Source organism: Pelodiscus sinensis, chromosome W (genome assembly GCF_052426305.1).
Source record: "Pelodiscus sinensis isolate ZL-2025 chromosome W, ASM5242630v1, whole genome shotgun sequence".
Classification (NCBI taxonomy): Eukaryota; Metazoa; Chordata; order Testudines; family Trionychidae; genus Pelodiscus; species Pelodiscus sinensis.
In genome coordinates, this window is record NC_143084.1 from 4,723,431 (window position 1) to 4,746,499 (window position 23,069).

General features: G+C 51.2%; 1 long non-coding RNA gene across 1 annotated transcript; it reads left to right on the top strand.

The window, feature by feature from the left end:
• The first annotated feature begins 3,390 nt into the window (after positions 1–3,390).
• On the top strand, positions 3,391–13,267 carry LOC142823912 (uncharacterized). Its single transcript, XR_012898975.2, has 3 exons — positions 3,391–5,329; positions 8,361–8,522; positions 8,718–13,267. It is a non-coding gene; the product is annotated as an uncharacterized LOC142823912 (long non-coding RNA).
• The last annotated feature ends 9,802 nt before the right edge of the window (positions 13,268–23,069 follow it).

The window sequence follows — 23,069 nt, forward strand, 5'->3', positions numbered from 1 at the left end:
AGCCAGATCGGAAGAGGGAAATGAAGCCGCGATTAAAATAATCGCGGCTTCATTTAAATTTAAATGGCTGCCCCGATCTGCCGATCAGCTGTTTGTCGGCAGATCGGGAGAGTCTGGACGCGATGCCCCGAAAAAGAAGCCTTTCTTCATCGACACAGGTAAGCCTCGTGAAACCAGGTTTACCTGTGTTGATGAAGAAAGGCTTCTTTGTCGGGGCATCGCGTCCAGACTCTCCCGATCTGCCGACAAACAGCTGATCGGCAGATCGGGGCAGCCATTTAAATTTAAATGAAGCCGCGATTATTTTAATCGCGGCTTCATTTCCCTCTTCCGATCTGGCTAATCTACATGCCTCCGTCGACGGAGGCATGGAGTCTGGACACAGCCTAGGTTACCTCCCTCATCCAGTAAAGGCCCTCACAACCTCTCTGATCACCCTCTTCTTGCTAATATGCCTGTGGAAACCTTTCTTGTTACCCTTCACGTGCCTTGCTAGCTGCAATTCCAATTGTGCTTTCGCCTTCCTGATCACTCCCCTGCATTCTCGAGCAATATATTTATACTCCTCCCTAGTTATCTGTCCAAGTTTCCACTTCTTGTAAGCTTCTTTTTTGTGTTTTATCTCACCCTGGATGTCCCCGGTAAGCCAATCTGGTCACCTCCAAGCAATCATACTGCTCTCTTATGACATGTCTACACTACAAAGTTAATTTGAAGTAACAGCCGTTTATTTTGAATTAACTTTAATAGTGTCTACACATACAAACCGCTATTTCAAAATTAATTCGAAATAGTGGAGCCCTTATTTCGAATTAGGTAAACCTGGGTATGTCTACACTACAGCAGTAATTCGAACTAACTTAATTCGAATTAGTTAATTCGAAATAAGCTAATTCGAATTAGTGCCTCTACACCTAAAAACCTAATTCGAATTAGCATTTTGCGAATTCGAAATAGCATGGCCACATTGAGTGGACCCTGGACCGAAGTTAAGGCTGGCCGGAACCAGTGCTGGCAGGGCATCAGGTTAGGACTTAGAGCGTGGAGCTGCTGCCTCAGGCTAGCTGAGGGCTGTGCTTAAAGGGACCCGACCCCCACCCCGGACAGACAGTTCTCAAAGTTCCCCGCTTGCTTCTCTAACTCAATGAGGGACAGCAAAGCATTTGTGTCTCGGAGTGCTCTGCTTGCCCTCACTCGGAACACCACGGCACTCTCCAACATGCAACCAGTCCTACCCCATTGGACTCTGCTGCGTATTGTGGACACGTTGCCAGCAGCCTGGCTGCACTGTCTGCAGGCTGCCAGCCGGGAGGACGATCGAGGGGATGTCAGGATCCAGGGGCCCCTGAGGGAGAGCTTCCACCCTGAGGAGAGCTAACAGTCTTCCTGGTCTGCCCCACTGGAGGCTTGTGCCCCATTCCTCCCTCTCGTCCTTCCACTTACCCTTCGCTAGCCCCCCCCCCCTTCCTGATGTCAAATAAAAGACACATTTTCAAAAATAACTCTTTTTATTCAATACAACTGGGGAGGGGGAATGAAAGTGTGGGGAGATGGGGGAAAGGGGGCAGGAGAGAGGGTGGGAGAGGGGAGGGGGAAAACTGGGCGGAGGGATCTGGAAGGGGAAAGCAAGGGGAAGAAGCGGGAGGGGAACCTCAGGGGTGGGGGGTCTTGCCGGGCCAACCGCCTCCCAGCACAGTCTTCAGTTAGCTGCTCCCGGCAGAGCTGCAGGTCTTCCCGCATCCAGGCCTCGATGCTGCGGTGCTGTGGGCGATTTGATCGTTCCCAGCGGTGTATCCACCGTGCCGTGCCCCTAGGTGCTGGTCCCGGTACTCCTGCTGCATGGTGGTGGGCCGGAGGGGGCTGTGGGTATGAGAGCATGTCCCGGGTGGGGTGGTGCGCCCTGCACGAGCAGCTGGTGCAGCTGTAGAGAAAGAAGAGAAGTGGTCAGTTCTCCCTGGGGACACAGTGGATGATGCCTAGCCCCCCCCCCCCCCCGGCAACGTGAGGGCGACCGTACCCTGCACCGTCAGAGCCACTGTGCTTGCACAGAGGCCATGGTCAGGATGTCTGGCTCTCCCCGGGACTGGGAGCTTCCCCAAGACCGCACCCATGTCCCTGTGCCGTCTATAGTGTGGCCGGGGCGGGGGGAGATGTCCCCTGCCTCTCTGTAGAGGGGGCGTGTGAAGGGAGAGCGTCCTGCTGGGTCCTGCCCCGGGGTCAGGAGCATGTCAGGTCTCTTCACACACACGTGTGCTTATTGGGCCAGGGCCCCTTGGTGTCACGCAGGTGGAGCCACCTGCACAAGTGTGGCATGGCACATGCTTGCACGTGCACAGGTGGCTGCGTGATCTGTGGGAGGCATGGCCCACATGCGTGGTCCCTGGTCTCCCTCTTTGCCTCCCCCCTGGGCAGGGGACAGTGCTGGCACTTACCCGGTATGGCCTCCCTGGATGACCCTGCCGACTCCGGTACCGGAACAGCTGACGGTGGCCCCTCTGGTGTGCCCGGGTCAGGGCCCTCCGGTCCTGGCTCGCTGCCTCCCAGGCTGGTGTAGACCGCCCCACCCCCAGGAGTTGGTCGAGGGTGGGGAAGTAGTGGCAGGTGGCAGCCCCTGCTGCAGCGCTGCCCCTGGTGGCCATGGCGTACGCCTGCCGCAGCTGCTTAACTTTCAAGTGCACCTGCTCCTGGGTGCACCCGTATCCCTTTCAGGCCATGGTGGCAGCTATGTGGCCGTAGATGGCCGCGTTCCACTTCCTAGTGCGTAGATCATGGACATTGGGGGCCTGCCCCCAAACCTCAATGAGGTCCATGACCTCTGCACCGTCTATGGCCCCTGGCTGGCCCCTGGGTGCTGGGGGACTGGGTGGGGGATGGCTCGCTGGCACTGGCTCCCTGGCTCATCCTGGGGCCACTAGGTCAGGGGCAGAGACTGCTGGGAGGGCTGGCTCTGGAAAGTGCCGTCTGGCCAGTCTACCCCTTTAAGGGCCCTGGGGCTGGGGGAGAGGAGAGGAGTTTTCCTGGTTTGGCCTAGAGTGGCCACCAGGGGGAACCTGGATGGCTCCAGCTGCATGACACCCAGGGGCCCTGACCCAATAGGCACATGCATGTGTGAAGAGACCTGACACGCTCCTGACCCTGGTGCAGGACCCAGCAGGACGCTCTCCCTTCACAAGCTGCCTCTACACAGAGGCAGGGGACATCTCCCCCCGCCCCGGCCACACTATACACGGCACAGGGGCATGGGTGCGGTCTTGGGGCAGCTCCCAGTCCTGGGGAGAGCCAGACATCCTGACCATGGTCTCTGTGCAAGCACATCAGCTCTGACAGTGCAGGGTACGGTCGTCCTCACGTCGCGGGGGGGCTGGGCATCATCCACTGCATCCCCAGGGAGAACTGACCACTTCTCTTCTTTCTCTACAGCTGCACCAGCTGCTCGTGCAGGGCGCACCACCCTGCCTGGGACATGCTCCTGCACCCGCGGCCTGCTCCGGACCGCCAGCACACGGCAGAGGTCACAAGGATCAGAGACCTCCTGGACTATGACCGGGGAGACTGGGTGGATCCTCGGGCGCTCGCCCAGCGCATGGGGCTCTCCACCTTACTTACTCCCCGGCACATACTTCAGGAGGTGAAGGATGCTTTTCCACCCACTGCTCAGGTGTACCTAAACAGGGTCCTGCGAGAGGGTGCACCCCGCCTGCCCCTCACCCCTGGACTACCTGATCTATCCATCATCCCCTGGCCCTGCGTACCTTCCTGACCACCTCCCCCTCATAACTCTTCCAAACCGCACCCAAGAGCCATGTGTACTTGCTCGTGCTTCATATGCTCTGCTTCTGCACCCTTGTGTCCCACCCAGATACTAAGTTGCGGGACCTCCTACCACCAATAGAGGGTGGGGAGCCCTGGTGAGCTAGTCTCTATTCCACCTTGATTCCATGGCCCACCGGGGACATCAGCTGGAGAATCCTGCACAGAGCGGTGAGCACAGGTGTGTATTTGGCGCAGTTCACCCCCATTCCCAACACTTGCCCCTTCCATGGCCGTGGAGGACAGCTTCAGGTGCCCCACTTGCCATGCGCTGGCTGGCCCGGAGAAGTGGGCAGAGACCCACACGTACTCCACCTCAATGTGAGGAGGGGAGCACAGTTCCATTGGCCACCTGAGCACGCCCCCCCCCCCAGGCTCTCCATCCCCCGGCCGCTCTCCTCTTCACCCGTGGGAAGCAACCCCTCCCCAGGTCGCAGCCAGCAGCAGCACAACATTACAGGGGCTGGGGGCCTCAGGAGGAGGGGGCAGCACAGCCACACAGCCAGCTGCCGGAGAGAAACAGCACTTTCCTGCCTTGTACACAGTGTGGATCCCTAAAAGCAAAACCCAGGCCTGTGTCAAAGTCAGACTCAGGACTCTCACATTTGTCAGACCACTCTGTTTATTAGCAAAGCCGCTCTGCTAATACACCCAGAAAATGTGAGTACCATATAAGGCTCAAACCCCTTGATTTATACAGACAAAAGAAAGAAAAATTAACATGATCGAAAAAGGAGGCAAAACTCACATGATTAGCATGAGACTAGTCAAGTATCTTAATTTCCATATCAAGCCTCAGCAATCTCCTGTCCATCTCTCCCTGGTTATTTTAATTACTTTCTGCCTAACACCTAATGTTCCTTTCCTGTTTTCCCAGACACACCTGGTTCCACTCTGATCCATCCTGCATACCTACAAACAACATTAACATAATCCTCTCTTTCCTGTTCAAGGACAAACAGTATTCCTTGAACTTTTTCTATTATTACAATATAATTCTTTCTACTTTCACACCTGTCTCAAGTCTGGTGCACATAGGCACGCAGGCAAGGTTGAGAGGGAGGAGCTGTGAGAGGAAGGAATGTTTTTAATAACAATGCAGATTAAGCCTGGTACAGCGAACCCACATCAAGAACACACGACAAGGAACCTTGCACTGGTACTTCTGTTCTGATAAGCAAAAATTACAGATGCAGCCATACAACTGTCAACTACGCACATAGCAGCAACATCCTGAGTGGCAGGATGTACCTCAAATAGGGCACTGGGCATGTTACGTATCCTACACAGCATTGGTAAATATTATTAGAATGACAAGTCTCACTTTGCTATACAGTGAGCTTAGTAAGAACAGTCGATGGGAGGGAATGGGCAGGATTGACCCACAGGTCCTGCTCGATGTAACTAGAAGTAAATAGGCCCTTTGCACCGGCGACCCCAGTGCATGGCGTTTCAATGCGTGGGAAGAAAATGAACCACGACCTCCTGCCTAGTACTGTAGGTAGCATATGGGTGAAGTGTAAGTGAACTAGGCTTTATTATTGTATATAGTAGATCTTCTATTAATTGCTTTTGCATTGCTTTGTGCTGTATTAATTGCTTTAGAATTTATACTATTTAAGGATTAAATTGTATAGTGATTGTTTTTAAGGCTTGCAAAACTTTAACCACATTCTTATTTATTGCAAGCTTTAAGCAGTTAATACAGTTGTTTAAGTATCCCTGGAGTGTCCCGGTTTCCCTTGGATCTAAAATAAATCCAACCACAGAACAGAAGGGTTGGAACTTAACTTCATTTACAAGTTTAATTCTTATGCGAATGGAATGAACAGAGACATCAGCTGGCTCGCACACTGCCTTCCACATCCTAATGACTTAACCAACCAAACAAACAATGGAGGTGCTAATTGTTCTTATCAGCATCTTGTAACTACTTGAACAATCTCTGTCCCTTTTTTTCCCCTTTTCTCTCTGTTCTCCCCCCCCCCCCTTATTTCTTCTTGGATCTGGACTTTTAATACTCCATTCATCTGAAGAAGTGAGTTTTGCCCACGAAAGCTCATGATACCATCTACGATGTTTTGTTAGTCTTCAATGTGCTACTAGACTATTTGTTGTGTTTTAATTTTTTCCTGTTACAAACTAACTTGGCTACCTCTCTGAATCAATCAAAATAGATTAGGCTCGAGGGGCCTCCAAGGGTAGGTTGCCCTTCAACGACTGGAAGGGACCTTGAGAGGTGATCAAATCCAGCTCCCTGTGCTGAGGAAGGACCAAGTAAACCTAGACATCTTCTTCATCCATCACTGCTGCTCAAGGATTCTCTCACTCACAGAACATAAATTACAAGGAGTTGGGCGACGGGCTCTCTTAGGAAATATATAAACAGTGGGTTCACCATGATTACACCTCCTGTATCATCGACCAGCACATGTCAGGGCTGTTCCCCACTCCGGCACTATGAATACAGATCTTGGGGGGCCGCAAGAGCGCTCCAAAACCTTGCCTCAACAGGCACTGGTTACAAAAACTTCCCCCCAAAATCCTAATACACAAATTTTGGGGAACTTGCTGCCACCAAGTGCCTTTGATCCCCAAAAAACACAGCCAGGGTGGACACTTGAGCCCACCCCCAGGGGTACCCCAAGCTCATTTTCCCCAAAAGAACTTGAAAAAGAAAAGAGAAAAACAAGCTGCATTCTCTGGATATGTCTACACTACAGCGCTAATTCGAACTAACGCATCGAGACTAAAAAAACTAGTTCAAATTAGCGTTTTGCTAATTCGAACTAGCATGTCCACACAGAGTGGACCCTGAACCGGGGTAAAGGATGGCCGGAAGCAGTGCTGGCAGGGCATCAGATTAGGACTTAGAGCGTGGAGCTGCTGTCTCAGGCTAGCCAAGGGCTGTGCTTAAAGGGACCCGACCCCCACTCCGGACAGACAGTTCTCAGGGGTGCCCCGCTTGCAAAGCAGTCCTGGCTTGGAGTGCCCGGAGTACCCACACTGGGCACATCACAGCACTCGGCCATCAGACCGGCTGCACTTTCCGCAGGCTGCCATCTGGGGAGAGGGGGCAATTGGGGGGCTGCAGGAGAGCTTCCACCCCCAGAAGCCCGCAGAGCCAGCCCAGTCCTCCCCATCAGGGGCTCGTACCCCATTCCTCCCTCACCTCCTTCCACTTACCCCTCCCTGGCCCCCCTTCCTGATGTACAAAATAAAGGACACGTGTGTTCAAAAATAGAATCTCTCTTTATTGAACAAAACTGGGGGAGACTGGGAAAAGGAGGTGGGAGAGGGGAAGAGAGAGGGTGGGAGAGGGGAGGGCAACTAAAATGATCAGAGGTTTGGAAGAGGTCCCATATGAAGAGAGGCTAAAGAGACTGGGACTTTTCAGTTTAGAAAAGAGGAGACTGAGGGGGGATATGATAGAGGTCTATAAAAGCATGAGTGGGGTGGAGAGGGTGCATCCAGAAAAGTTCTTCATTAGTTCCCATAATAGAAGGACTAGAGGACACCAAAGGAAAGGAATGGGTAGCAGGCTTCAAACTAGTAACAGAAAGTTGTTCTTCACAAAGCAAAGTGTCAACCTGTGGAACTCCTTGCTGCAGGAGGCTGTGAAGGCTACAACTAGAACAGAGTTTAAAGAGAAGTTAGATAAAGTCATGGAGGTTGGGTCCATGGAGTGGTATTAGCCAGGGGGTAGGAGTGGTGTCCCTGCCCAAAGTTTGTGGCAGGCTGGAGAGGGATGGCACGAGACAAATGGCTTGGTCACTGTCTTCGGTCCATCCCCTCCAGGGTCCCTAGGGTTGGCCGCTGTCGGCAGACAGGCTACTGGGCTAGATGGACCTTTGGTCTGACCCAGGACGGCCATTGTAAGCTCAGGGCTCAGGGTCGGGGGTCTCAGTGGACCACCTTGATTTTCATGCACACATGCTCCTGGGTGGCCAGGCTGGCAGCTCTCCTGCCCTAGACGGCCACTTTCCTGTGCCTAGTGCGGAGGTCGTGGACGAGGTCCACGATGTCTGCACTAGACCAGGCGGGTGCCCGCCTCTTGCGGTCCTGGGCAAGCTCCCGGGAGCCGCCAGCCTGGTCCCGGGAAGAGTGGGAGGGCTGGGGGGGCATCGGGTGGCTGGCTCGATCCGTGCCAGGTGCAGGGTCTGCTAGCTGGGTGCTGGCAGGCTTGCACCTGGCACAGGCACCATAGCCAGCCCGCACCCCTGTAAGGGGGCCGGGGCCGGGAGGGGGGCAATAGAGTTTCCCTGGTGTTGGCCAGAGTGGCCACCAGGGAAAGCTGGGGAGGTCTAGCCTCCCACTAGTTCGAATTAAGGGGCTACACACCCCTTAATTCGAACTAGTAAGTTCTAACTAGGCTTAGTCCTCGTAGAATGAGGTTTACCTAGTTCGAACTAAGCGCTCCGTTAGTTCGAATTAACTTTGTAGTGTAGACATATTCCCGGGCCTGCCAGCCAGGGGTCGACCCGGAGGCCTGCCCCCACTTTGATGCCCTGGACCGTATCCTGGGGGCTCACGCTGTCCATGCCCCCAAGGTGGTGATCGACCCCGGGGCAGATGAACCCGTCCCGGACATGGAGGAGGAGGAGCAGGAGGACGCCGAGAGCCAGGAACCTGCCGGAAGCCTGCCCAGGACCCCCGAAGCACCCCACAGAGCACAACGCCTGTGTCGTCCAAGGCCGGGGAGGCCTCCACATGTGAGTACCATCATGCTCCCCTTATGTGTACGGGGGGCTGGGGGGAGAGGGAACCCAGGGACCGTCCACCTGGGCCTTGCCCACCATGGAGCAGCAGCTGGGTGTCATGCAGGGGCCCTAGCCTTGCAGAGGGGGGCTGGGTTTCACCCACCTTGTCCCCAGGGATAATTGACCGCTGCTCTTGTTTCACCACAGCCGCAGCACCTGGGACTGCAGGGCGCACCACCCCGCCTGCAACAGCCACCCGCACCCGGGCCAGCAGGCGTGCCAGGAATGAGGAGGGGTACCAGCGGCAGCACCTGCGGTTCCTGGATCACCAGCTCCGCACCCAGGACCACTGGGTCCAGGAGGACCTTTGGCTGCACCAGCAGAGCTTGGAGGCTCTGGGCCGTGCCCTCAGAGGCCACCTCCAGACCCTGGTCAACAGGTTCCTGCCTCCTCCTGCTCCGGCTCCTGCGGCTGCCCCAGCTCTCGCTCCTCCTCCCACCCCTGCTCCTGCTGCCCCTTCTCCCCCTCCCTCCACACCCCCGTCCCTCCTGCCCCCCCGACACCCCCGCACCCACAGTGCTGCGTGATGGGAGAGCCAGCCAGACCCCCAAACCTGAGCTTTCCCTTCCTCCCTTTCCTCCCCTTCCAGCTCCCTCCTCCCAGGTTTCCCTCTCCCCTCTCCCAGCCTCATTCCTCCCTCCCCCCACCCTAGTTATGTAAAATAAAAAGAATTTTGTTGGCAAAAAAAGGTGTCTTTATTTGACATTAGGAAGGGGGGTTAGGGAGGGGAAGGCGGAAAAAGGCCCCAGTGGGGCATGCAGGGAGAGTTCAGTCCTCCTCCTCCACATGAAAGCTCTCCCGCAGGGCTTCCCCGATCCGGACGGCCCCCCGCTGGGCTTCCCAGATGGCGGCGGTGCGGGGCTGAGCATAGTGTCCAGCCATGCAGTCACCCTCAGCCATCCAGGCTGGCAGGAAAGCTTCCTCCTACCTTTCGCACAAATTGTGCGGCACACAACATGCTGCCACCACGAGAGGGATATTGTACTCTGCGAGGTCGAGACGGGTGAGGAGGTATCTACATTGGGCTTTCAGTCGCCTGAAGGCCCCCTCAATGATGATGCGGGCCCTGGTCAGCCTGGCATTGAAGGCTTGGCGGGATGGGTTGAGGTGGCCCATGTAGGGCTTCATGAGCCAGGGCTGTACGGGGTAGGCCACATCCCCCACCAGGCACACGGGCATGTCCACATCCCCGACCCTGATTTGGTGGTCGGGGAAGAAGGTCCCGGCCTGCAGCCTCTGGCACACGGAGGAGTTCTGGTACACCCTGGCGTCGTGTGCCTTGCCGGACCAGCCCACATGAATGTCCATAAACTGTCCCCGGTGGTGTCACACGGCCTGCAGGAGGATGGAGAGGCAGGGGGCTGACGTGCACCAGGTGGTGCCAGGCAGCCACCAGCCATTGCTGGCAGGTTTGCAGCAGCAAGTCCACAAACTGCACCAGAAAGTGCAGGGCGAGCTCTGGCTCCATGTTGCCACCTGCGGCGGCAGCCCCAAAGGGAACCACCGACACAGACGGGCGCAGAGAAAAACGCTTTGTTGTCCCTCGGCGAGGTAGGCAAGCAAGCAGAAAAGCTGAGAACTGGCTGTCCAGGGGGGTCCCTTTAAGCACAAGCCTCAGACAGCCTCAGACAGCAGCCACACAAAGCAACTAGTGACCTGATGCCCTGCCAGAACTGGTTTCAGCTGCCCTTAAATGCGCCCCAGCATTCAATCAGTGTCGACGCGCTAGTTCAAATTAGCAAAACGCTAATTCAAACTAGGTTTTAAGTCTGGATGCGCTAATTCGAATTAGCTTAGTTCGAATTAACTAATTCAAACTAAGTTAGTTCAAATTAGTGCTGTCGTGTAGACATACCCTTGGTTCTTCTAGCAGATACTGAATGTATGGTAATTCTATCAGTGGACAAGGGAGAGGTTACTAGCACGTCACCTTGTCTTTGTCTCCTGCTGCCCAGAAGGAGAGATAGACTTATCAGCAGTTGGGGTAGAATCATCTCGAGGTGGAGGGGCCTTTTTACAGTGAGAAGCATGGGTCCAGGTAGCCAGTCCCTGGCACTTCACAGCAGTGTTGGTGGTTAGCAGAACTTGGTAAGGACCTTTCTAGCCCGGGGCTAAAGCCATCTTTTGCTGATGGACCTCTATGTAGACCCAATCTCCTGGTTCCAATGAATGACAAGGTTGCCCAGGGTCCTTGGGTAATCATAGAATCATAGAATAATAGGACTGGAAGGGACCTCAAGAGGTCATCGAGTCCAGCCCCCCGCCCTCAAGGCAGGACCAAGCTCCGTCTACACCATCCCTGACAGATGTCTATCTAACCTGTTCTTAAATATCTCCAGAGAGGGAGATTCCACCACCTCCCTTGGCAATTTATTCCAATATTTGACCACCCTGACAGTTAGGAATTTTTTCCTAATGTCCAATCTAAACCTCCCCTGCTGCACTTTAAGCCCATTACTCCTTGTCCTGTCCTCAGAAACCAAGAGGAACAAATTTTCGCCTTCCTCCTTGTGACACCCTTTTAGATATTTGAAAACCGCTATCATGTCCCCCCTTAATCTTCTTTTTTCCAAACTAAACAAGCCCAGTTCATGAAGCCTGGCTTCATAGGTCATGTTCTCTAAACCTTTAATCATTCTTGTCGCTCTTCTCTGTACCCTTTCCAATTTCTCCACATCTTTCTTGAAATGTGGCGCCCAGAACTGGACGCAGTACTCCAGCTGAGGCCTAACTAGTGCAGAGTAGAGCGGCAGAATGACTTCACGAGTTTTGCTTACAACACACCTGTTGATACAACCTAGAATCATATTTGCTTTTTTTGCAACAGCATCACACTGTTGACTCATATTCAACTTGTGGTCCACTATGACCCCTAGATCCCTTTCCACCATGCTCCTTCCTAGACAGTCGCTTCCCATCTTGTATGTATGGAACTGATTGTTCCTTCCTAAGTGGGTAATGCTTCTTTTACCTGTGAATTAAAGGACCTAACACATTTCATGAATGCCTGACAATAATTAAGCATTGTGTCATCCATTAAATGAATGTCCATCTGGGCAAGGGTCAGCGGGGGCACGGTCGGTAGTTGCATCGGGCGCCCTGTCAGGATTTCGTGAGTCCAGTCTTTCAATTGGGGTTGGCCAGATGCTCTTCCATTGGCATTGATGAGCATGAGGGCCATTTCAAGTTTGTTTCTGCACAGATCTTAGCCAGTTTATTTTTCAGAATCCCATTTTGACGCTCCACTGTCCTGGCAGACTGCGGGTGGTGGGGGCAGTGGAGGTCGTGCTGGATTTGCAAGGCTGCACATAACTCTTTTACAATTTGTCCAGTAAAATGAGTACCATGATCACTGTTGATACCAACAGGAATACCAAACCTTGGTAAAAAAATCTTTGAGCAAGATTTTCACAACAGACTTTGCATCTGCCCTCCTGCAGGGGAAGGTTTCAATCCAACTTGAAAAAAATATCAGCTAATACTAGCACATACTCATAATTACAACATTATGTTGCTGGCAGATTGTGCATTGTTGGTGGTAGTGCTGGGCCACAGAAGAAAAATCTGGTGCACACCAGTCTTGTTTAACTGCAGCAATCATCCCCCCTTTGCCGCTTTAAATCACTGCTTAATTTCCCTTTTTCGAGTACACTAATCTACATGGCTCCGTCAATGGAGCCATGTAGTTTAGACATACCCTCCCAGTCCTTCTTTTTACATGATGCACTTCTTGCTCCCTTCCTCCAAGCTCCATAGGAGTAGCAGGAGCTGCAGCAGGAACAGCCTTACGGCTACCTTCCTTTTTGTTCACTTATGAAGACATTGTTAACATTCTCCTAGCTTAAACAATTGCCAAATTATTATCCTTTCACTAAGTTTAGAGTTGCCAATTGATTAGGCCCAATTATTAATTTTGTTTTGTTTAAACTCATGCTTCTGCTTTAACTTAAAATGTTCTTTCATTAAAAAAACCAATGTTCTACACACAACGTTTGCAATACATATACCACAATTAAGACACACAAGACAACACACAAACTTGGACAGAACATAAACTCATTATGTCATGACAGTAGAACCATGTTTTTTTCTTCAGTTGCTTTTCAGCTGATACCAGCGCTTTCTGATGGGCTGAAAGAAAAAGAAAACATTTCTACCCCCGTGGGGTGGCACATTATATTTTAGAATACTTTTCTTTTCAAATGTTCTTGCTGATTTTTTGATCAGCCTGATGTTCTCCAATGGTATGCTGTTATTTTGCAAACCAGCTTCAGAGGGTTTGGGTGAGTTATTTCATTGTTCAATTATTAAGTTAATGGTGGCATGCCTCAGTTTCCCTTTTGTACTGCAGACCAGGTGTTTAATGTGTGAAGCTTCAAATTATTCATTGGTGACAACTGAGAGGCTTTACTGCTATAGTGATTTTCCTTAGCACAAGGTGTTTGCTAGTTACTATTTCAGCAAGCAAAAAGGTTTCTTTTCCTGAAAAGAATAATATACAATGTTATAGGCTGAGGGTATGTCTACACTACAAAGTTAATTCGAAGTAACAGTCGTTAGTTCGAATTAACTTTGATAGGCACTACACATGCAAACCGCTAGTTCGAACTTAATTCGAACTAGCGGTGCGCTTAATTCGAACTAGGTAAACGTCATTCTACAAGGACTAACGCCTAGTTCGAATTAACTAGTTCGAATTAAAGGCTGTGTAGCCCCTTAATTCTAACTAGTGGGAGGCTAGCCCTCCCCAGCTTTCCCTGGTGGCCACTCTGGCCAACACCAGGGAAACTCTATTGCCCCCCTCCCGGCCCCGGACCCCTTAAAGGGGCACGGGCTGGCTACGGTGACCGTGCCAGGTCCAAGCCTGCCAGCAGCCAGCCAGCAGACCCTGCACCTGGCACGGATCGAGCCAGCCACCCGCTGCCACCCAGCCCTCCGCCTCTTCCCGGAACCAGGCTGGCGGCTCCTGGAAGCCTGCCCGGGTCCGCAAGAGGTGAGCGCCCACCTGGTCTAGTGCGGACATCGTGGACCTCATCCACGACCTCCGCACTAGGCACAGGAAAGTGGCCGTCTAGGGCAGGAGAGCTGCCAGCCTGGCCACCCAGGAGCAGGTGTGCATGAAAATCAGGGTGGTCCAGTGAGACCCCCGACCCTGAGCCCTGAGCTTAGAATGGCCGTACTGGGTCAGACCAAAGGTCCATCTAGCCCAGTAGCCTGTCTGCCGACAGCGACCAACACTAGGTACCCTGGAGGGGATGGACCGAAGACAATGACCAAGCCATTTGTCTCGTGCCATCCATCTCCAGCCTTCCACAAACAGAGGCCAGGGACACCATTTCTACCCCCTGGCTAACAGCACTCCATGGACCCAACCTCCATGACTTTATCTAACTTCTCTTTAAACTCTGTTCTAGTTGTAGCCTTCACAGCCTCCTGCAGCAAGGAGTTCCACAGGTTGACTATTTGCTTTGTGAAGAAGAACTTTCTGTTATTAGTTTGAAGCCTGCTACCCATTCATTTCATTTGGTGTCCTCTAGTCCGTCTATTATGGGAACTAATGAAGAACTTTTCTTTATGCACCCTCTCCACACCACTCATGGTTTTATAGACCTCTATCATATCCCCCCTCAGTCTCCTCTTTTCTAAGCTGAGAAGTCCCAGTCTCTTTAGTCCCTTCATATGGGACCTGTTCCAAACCCCTGATCATTTTAGTTGCCCTCCCCTCTCCCACCCTCTCTCTTCCCCTCTCCCACCTCCTTTTCCCAGTCTCCCCGAGTTTTGTTCAATAAAGAGAGTTTCTATTTTTGAACACACATGTCCTTTATTTTGTACATCAGGAAGGGGGGCTAGGGAGGGGTAAGTGGAAGGAGGTGAGGGAGGAATGGGGTACAAGCCCCCGATGGGGAGGACTGGGCTGGCTCTGCGGGATTTAAAAACGGCACCCACCCAGGAACATGCAAATGAAGCCTGGGATATATAAATCCCAGGCTTCATTTGCAAGTTTGAATGCCTACATTAGCCACCCTAGTTCGAACTAGGGGGCTAGTGTAGACATACTCAAAGGGAGTATCTTGTCCGCTCCCTGTCTGCTCAGCAGCTCATAGGAAACTATTTTCACACACTCCAAAGAAGGGGTCTGCTAGGTTTTGCGATGCAGACCTTAGCAGCTCATTAAATAAGGCGAGTCACTTCCTCATATATACCCGCTGGGTCATGAGGGGGAAATCTCGCTCCCCTGGGGTACAGAGCCCCCAGAAGGGTCCGAGGCCGGAGGTCAAATCAGTGAGGCAGGAGAGAAACCTAGAAGGGAAAACTTTATGATGCATGCATGCAGGCTGTCACTTCCAAGAGTGAAAGCAGCAGCCCTGACAGACAGATTCAGGTATCCTTTATACAGAATGCTTAGACAGCTCAGTTGTGGATTGTTCTTCTTTAACATATCAAAGTCTCAGCAGAAGTACTCTGAGACTTCTGCTCACCCCAGGAGTGCTAGAAGTAAGTTTTTACAGTACACAAAGCCACATGAGAACTTGAGTGGAGGAGTCTACAAGGCAAACTGTGACAAAGATAAGGGTTTACATGACAAATTGTGATAGAAATGTAGCCGTGTTAGTCTGGGGTAGTTGAAGCAAAATGCAGGACAATGTAGCACGTTAAAGACTAACAAGATGGTTTATTAGATGATGAGCTTTCGTGGGCCAGACCCACTTCCTCAGATCAAATAGTGGAAGAAAATAGTCACAACCATATATACCAAAGGATACAATTAAAAAAATGAACAAATATGAAAAGGACAAATCACATTGCAGAACAGGAGGGGGATGCGGGGGGGGGGGGGGGGAGGAAGGAAGGTAAGTGTCTGTGAATTGATGATATTAAAGGTAGGGAGAGTGGGATGTTTGTGAGTTAATGGTATTACAGGTGATAATTGGGGAAACTATCTTGGTAATGGGTGAGATAGTTCAAATTCTTGTTAAGTCCTTGTTGGCAAGTGTCGAATTTTAACATGAATGACAGTTCAGAGGATTCCCTTTCAAGTGCAGATGTAAAAGGTCTTTGTAGCAGAATGCAGGTGGTCAAGTCATTGAGAGAGTGTCCTTTCTGGTTAAAATGGCAAGAAACTGTTTTCTCTTTGTGATCTTGTCTGATATCTGTTTTGTGGGCATTAATCCTTTGGCGAAGTGTCTGAGATGTTTGTCCAATGTACATAGCAGACGGACACTTTCGGCACATGATAGCATAGATTATATTTCTGGAGGTGCAGGAATATGTGTTCTTGATCTTATAACTCACTTGGTTAGGTCCAATAATGGTGTCAGCAGAATGAATATGTGGACAAAGCTGGCAACGGGGTTTGTTGTAAGGGAAGGTACCAGGGTTGGTATTAGTGTGGTATGTCCTGTGGTGGTTGGTAAGAATCATCTTGAGGTTAGGTGGTTGTCTATAGGAGACTATGGGTCTGTCTCCCAGAGCCTCTTTGAGTATGGTATCCTGTTCCAATATAGGCTGTACAACAAAGAAAAGACAATAAATTTTCTAACCTGCTCCGTACCACTGGCTACAACAGCAACTGCCTCAACCCACCGGATAATATTGTTAACCTCTCCAGCTACAAACTCAATCCAGCAGAAGAGTCTGTCTTGTCCCGGGGTCTCTCTTTCTGCCCCACATCCCCAACAAACTGGATACAATTTTGTGGTGACCTTGAGGCTTTTTTTCGCCGCCTCCGTCTCCGAGAATATTTCCAAACCACCACTGAACATCAATCTGACCTACCAGATCCCCCCTATCAACACCAAAGGAAAAATAATTCTATATGGACTCCCCCTGACGGTCGGAATTACAATCTGGATTTCTATATACACAGCTTCCGCAACAACACACAGACTGACATTATTCGCAAACGACAACAAGCGACACACAATCTTAGCCGCGCTGAACACCATGCCATCCAGAGTCTCAAAAACAACCTGGACATTGTAATCAAACCAGCTGACAAAGGGGGTGCTGTGGTCATTATGAATAAGGCCGACTATAACCAGGAGGCAACCAGACAACTCTCGAACACCACATTTTACAAACCTCTCCCCTCTGATCCCACCTTGGACTACCAAAAGAAACTACACTGTCTCCTTAAAAGCCTCCCCACAGCTACTCGGGAACAAATCCTCACAGAATCACCTTCTGACCCCCAACCAGGATTGTTCTATCTACTTCCCAAGATCCATAAACCTGGGCACCCCGGACGTCCCATCATCTCTGGTATTGGCACGCTCACTACTGGTCTATCCAGCTATGTAGACACTCTTCTCAAACCCTTCGTAACCAATACCCCCAGCTATCTCCCCAGCTTCTCTCTGTTACAGGGAGAGAGGCCTGGAAAACTTTTAACCCTTACAGCAGTTTTCTTTTAGAGAGTTTTGATTTCCTGCACAGTCCCCCCTTAGACACAATTGGAGTTATTTGATTTTTCTCCCACAGTCACGAGGTTTGGCTGACCCCCCTTGCATTCAGGACTCCCTCATGTGGTGGCCCTGGTGTGGCTGGAGTCAGCTTAAGTCACAGACCTGGTCAGCGGCATTCACTCTTCACTCACTCACACTTCATACTCATTCATTCCCCATTTTTAGATGCATCTCTTGTAACCATAACCTTAATTCCTTATGTCCTGACTCAATACAACCTTTCCCTCATTTGGGGGTGGCAAAAAAAAAAATCCCCAGTACCGCATTCACTTACCTTATTTGGGGGCGGGCAAAGAAATTCCCGAGTACTGCTTTGCGTCTAACCTTGTTGCAGATTCAATAAGTTCTCATGGCATGAGCTCAAAGGAAACAGACAACCCACAGGCAGTCCTCTCTCGACACCCCAGTAGAGATTTCAAAAGGTCTCTTACCTCTTGTTTGGCGCCTTGGGGTACGAAGTGGGACGATCCGTAATAATTCCACTGTCTCGGCTGGGCGCTGCAATCCGAGTCACGGCACCAAATTGTGGAAGAAAACATTGTCCTCACTCTGCGTTTGGTAAGCAACAAGTCAGAGACAGTTTGTTTCAAGCAATTGCAAGGGAAGACTGCAGTCGGACGGTGGGGTGGCCCCCCCGCTTCCTTAGGCAGATATTCAAAGTACATATATACCTTCCCATTACATACATCAACAACTAACAGTTATCTCCGTGCCCGCACAATTCCCTTCAGATGCTACTTTATCTCAAGGTTAATGCTGGAGTCAGCATTCCATCTTTATCTTTAGAGCAAAGCATCTCTTACAATTCTCGCTCTCACGTTGTTAGGCCTCAGGGTTAGCCTGTCTCTTGCTATATTGCTAACAAACTGGGAGATGGCTGTACACGAATTCCCTTTTTTTCTTTCCCTGCTTCCACACAACCGTGTCGCAGAGCCATGGATATGATATTCATTGCACAGCATCTGCAAGAGAAGTGTCGAAAGCAAAACTGACCACTGTATATGGCTTTTGTTGATCTAACTAAAGCCTTTGACTCAGTGAATCACCATGCTCTTTGGACTGTACTTTCAAAGATTGGAAGTCCTGGTAAATACATCAATGTCCTAAAGCTGCTTCATGACAACGTGAAAGTGACTGTTCTGAGCAGCACTGGCTCCCAGAGTGAACCTTACAAAGTATAAACAGGAGTCAAACAGGGCCGTATCATCGCTCCAACCATGTTCACAGTCTTTATTGCTGTCATTTTTTACTTAATTACTGGGACGCTCCCAGCTGGCGTTCATTGAGGGTATGTCTACACGGAAAAGTTATTTCGGGATACCTCTGGTATCCCGAAATAGCTACCCTGCGTCTTTTCAATGTGTCCACTATTTCGAAATATAGCAGACACACTATTTCACCATCCCTATAAACTTCATTGTATGAGGAGTAAGGGATGGATTGAAATAGCACTGTGTAGACAGCGCCAAATGACGAAATAAGCTATTTCGAAATAGACTCGAAATAAGCTATGCAATTTGCATAGTGCAAATTGTGTATCTTATTTCAAGTTTCAGGTGCTGTGTAGACGCACCCCCCACAGAATGGATGGAAAGCTGTTTAGGCTTAGCAGTCTGAAAGCTAAGAGTAAGATTTCCACCACATCTGTCGCAGAACATCAGTATGGTGATGACAGTGCAGTTTTTGCCCACTCTGAGAAACAGCTTCAGTCATCTTAAACGTGTTTGCTGATGCTTACACATGTCTTGGTCTCACCCTCAACATCAAGAAAACCAAAGTGCTCCATCAGCCATCTCCAAATCATGTACCATGCACCCCGTCTATTAAAATCAATGGAGAGGCACTGGAGAGGATCTGGATGAGAGGATAGATTGCACCCTCAGCAAGTTTGCAGATGACACTAAGCTGGGGGGAGAGGTAGATACACTTAAGGGCAGAGATAGGATCCAGAGTGACTTAGACAAATTGGAGGATTGGGCCACTAGAAATCTTATGAGATTCAACAAAGACAAGTGTAGAGTCCTGCACTTGGGACAGATTAGGGTGCATTAAGAGGAACATTGCCAGCAGATCCAGAGATGTCATTATTCCCCTTTATTCAGCTTTGGTGAGGCCACATCTGGAGTATTGTGTCCAGTTCTGGACCCCCCACTACAAAAAGGATGCAGAAGCATTGGAGAGGGTCCAGCGGAGGGCAACCAAAATGATTAGGGGGCTGGAGCATATGACTTATGAGGAGAGGCTGAGGGACTTGGGCCTGTTTAGTCTGCAGAAGCGAAGAGTGAGGGGGGATTTGATAACAGCCTTCAACTTCCTGAAGGGAGGTTCCAAAGAGGATGGAGAGAGGCTGTTCTCAGTAGTGACAGATGGCAGAACAAGGAGCAATGGTCTCAAGTTGTGGTGGGAGAGGTCCAGATTGGATATTAGGAAAAACTATTTTACTAGAAGGGTAGTGAAGCACTGGAATGGGTTACCTAGGGAAGTAGTGGAGTCTCCATCCCTAGAGGTATTTAAGTCTCAGCTTGACAAAGCCCTGGCCGGGTTGATTTAGTTGGGATTGGTCCTGCCTAGAGCGGGGGGCTGGACTTGACGACCTTCTGGGGTCTCTTCCAGTTCTATGATAAGGGGATGGTTGGATGAAATAACAGGATCTTGGTAACTAATTGACCATTCATTATCAGTTGGAAATAGGTCAATGGAGGGATGATAGGAGTTGCTATAGGGAACTTTCTGGGTGTCTGGCTGGTGAGTCTTGCCCACATGCTCAGGGTTTAGCTGATCGCCATATTTGGGGTTGGGAAGGAATTTTCCTCCAGGGTAGATTGGCAGAGGCCCTGGAGGTTTTTCGCCTTCCTCTGTAGCATGGGGTACAGATCACAGCTGAAGGACTCTCTGCATGTTGGGTCCTTCAAAGTATTTGAATGCTTCAATATCTTTGATATAGGTGAGAGGATTATTCTAGGAGGGGTGGGTGAGATTCTGTGTCCTGCACTGTGCAGGGGGTCAGACTAGATGATCATAATGGTCCCTTCTGACCTTAAAGTCTATGAGTCTATGAGAATGTCAATCATTTTCTCTACCTGGGAAGTTATTTTTCATCCAAGGCAGATATTGATGTGAAATCCAACATGATCTGAGCTGTGCCACTGCAACCTTTGCTCCCTTACGGCACAGGGTTTTTGAAGATCACTACATTCGAACAGACACCAAACTTCTTGTCTATCAAGCCGTTATTCTCTGAACACTATTGTATAGGTCTGTGAGACAGGAAGACGTCAGCAATCCTGACAGGGTAGGAAGTAGCCCAGGGCGGGGAACTGGACCCCCCAAGAAGCTTAGCATATTTCGGGCAGACTTCCTGCTGAGCTAGTGGCAGGATGCACCCTCCACTGACAGGGCCCTGGGCTGGGACCCAGTGGAGAGGGAGGGCCCGGGTCCCCCTACCCCACCTCCTTATTCCCCAAGGGGATGCTGCACCTTGACTTCTGATTTGGCTGCTAGGCCACATTGCCCCAGTGAAAAGGGCGTTGCTAGAGATTGTGGCCGCTAGGCCACACTGCCCTGATGAAGGGGCAGTGCTAGAGACTCTGGCCATTAGGCTACATTGCCCTGGGGAAGAGGGAGTCCAGGGTTGCAGAAGATGCGGGGTGTGGTGCCACGAGGCCCAGGGGCTCAACAGTGGTGGAGAATGTGGGCAGTTAAAGGGATTCCTCCCATCCCCCTGCTACGAGGGGAAGTGTAGAGGTGCGGAATCGAGTCCCCAAGAGACTGGAGAAAAAAAAGATTGTTGTTAGGGACAGAGGATATGTCTACACTACCACCCTAGTTCGAACTAGGGTGGTAATGTAGTCAACCGGAGTTGCAAATGAAGCCCGGGATTTGAAGTTCCTGGGCTTCATTTGCATCTTGCCAGGCGCCGCCATTTTTAAATGTCCGCTAGTTTGGACTCCATGCCGCGCGGCTACACGCGGCACGAACTAGGTAGTTCGGACTAGGCTTCCTATTTCGAACTACCGTTACTCCTCAAATCCCGGGCTTCATTTGCAACTCCGGTTGACTACATTACCACCCTAGTTCGAACTAGGGTGGTAGTGTAGACATACCCAGAGGAACTACCCCGTGACAGTCTGAAACAGTGTTCCCTTTAAACTGTGAGGCAGCACAGCTTCACAGGTGATTAATCAGCCCCACCCAGTTAGTCAGCTCTGTGCAGGGAGCCCTGAGCTGCTGACTGGGTGGGGCTGATTAATCACCTGTAAAGCTGTGCTATGTAGTGGGGCCTATTTGAAATCATGGGAAGGGTGGGTGGGCGTAGCCCACTTCTCAAAGTCCCTCCCCCAGCCTTGTGGGAGGGATGACTAGACCCAGGGTCCAACGAATGTCGGGGGACAAATGATGACAAAACAGGATCAAGGTGTGGGGGGGGGTCACAGCTTTAAAAAAAAGGGAACTGGACGGGGACACCGAGCAGAGACCCCCGGACAGCGCCCACTGCTCCTCAAAATGGTCACTGGAGCCAGTGACGCCGCCCAAAGGAACTCTGCCCGGATACGTGAAACTAGGGAAGAACGGAAATAGGCCCCACAGTCGCAGAGAACCCCCTCGTCCAGCATCCTCCTCCTGGTGCTGTATATAGCAGCTTTCACTAGGGCCAGGAGGAGGTTGACGAGGAGGTCTTGCGACTTTGTCTGGCCATGGATGGGGTGTGTATAAATAAAAAGGTGAGGGGAAAAGTGCATCCAGAAGCTCAGTAAGAGGTTCTGGAGGAGCCGGAATAGGGGCTGCAACCTGGCGCATTCAAGGTACGCTTGCACCAAGTTTTCCCTCACGCCGCAGAAAGGACAAGTGGCTGGGATAGGGGTGAACTGCACCAGGTACACACCCGTGCTCATGGCTCTGTGAAGGAGCCGCAACTGGATGTACCTGATGGGCCGTGGAATTAAGGTGGAATATACACTGGCCCAGCAGGGTTCCCCGCCCTCCACAGGTGTTAGATAGTCCCACCACTTGGTGTCGGGGCGGGACATGAGGGTGAGGAAATGTAATGTGTGCAGCATGAGCATGTACAGATGTTCTCTTGGCGCGGTTAGATATCAGGTACTTGATTAGTCCCTGGGGGGTGGGACCAGCAGCCAGTGTGCTCCAACCCCACTCCGGGGGAGGCCTCCCCATCCCTGGACCCCCAGCCGGCTGCAGGATCTGGGAGTTTCCATGTTCCAAGTTTCCACGGCCGGTATCTGCCACGCGCCGGCTTCCGATGGCCGGACACCGCGGCCGGGGGTGCTGCCTCTCCCAGCCCCCCTTTGTGTTCCTCTGTGCGGGCTGCCTCCTGCCCGTCACACCCCCCCCTTAAAGTGGAACCAGGTACTTCTTCCCTGGGCTCATATACCCTCGAGAAGAAGTCAGTGTTCTGGTTTTTGGCCCCTGCTCGATACACCACGTCAAACCGATACGGCTGTAATGTCATGTACCACCGCATAAGGCGAGGGTTAGTATTTTTCATAGAATTGAGGCAGACAAGGGGGGGCGTGGTCGGTAATCAATTTAAATTTATTGCCCTACAGATAGTACCTCTATCGCCCACTTGACGGCCAGGGCTTCTTTTTCGATAGTCGCGTAGTTCTTTTCGCGTGGCAGGAGTTTTCGGCTTAAGTACAGCACCGGGTGCTCTTCTCCCCGTTGTTCCTGTGCTAATACTGCTCCTAGACCACACTCGGAGGCATCTGTGTACAAGAGAAACGGTTTTTCAAAATCGGGCTGGACTAGGATTGGGGCCTGGGTCAGCTTCCGCTTTAGCTCCTGGAAGGCCTGCTCAGCCTGGGGGGGTCCACTGCACTTTAGTGGGTTTCGTGCTCCTCATCAACTCAGTGGGGGTTCCGCGATTGTCACGAAATTCAGGACAAACCTCCTATAATACCCGGCTAGGCCCAGAAATTGGCGGACCTGTCGTTTCGTTGTGGGCTTGGGGTAATCCCACAAGGCTACCACCTTATCCATTAACGGTTTCAACTTGCCTCCTCCCACTGTGTACCTC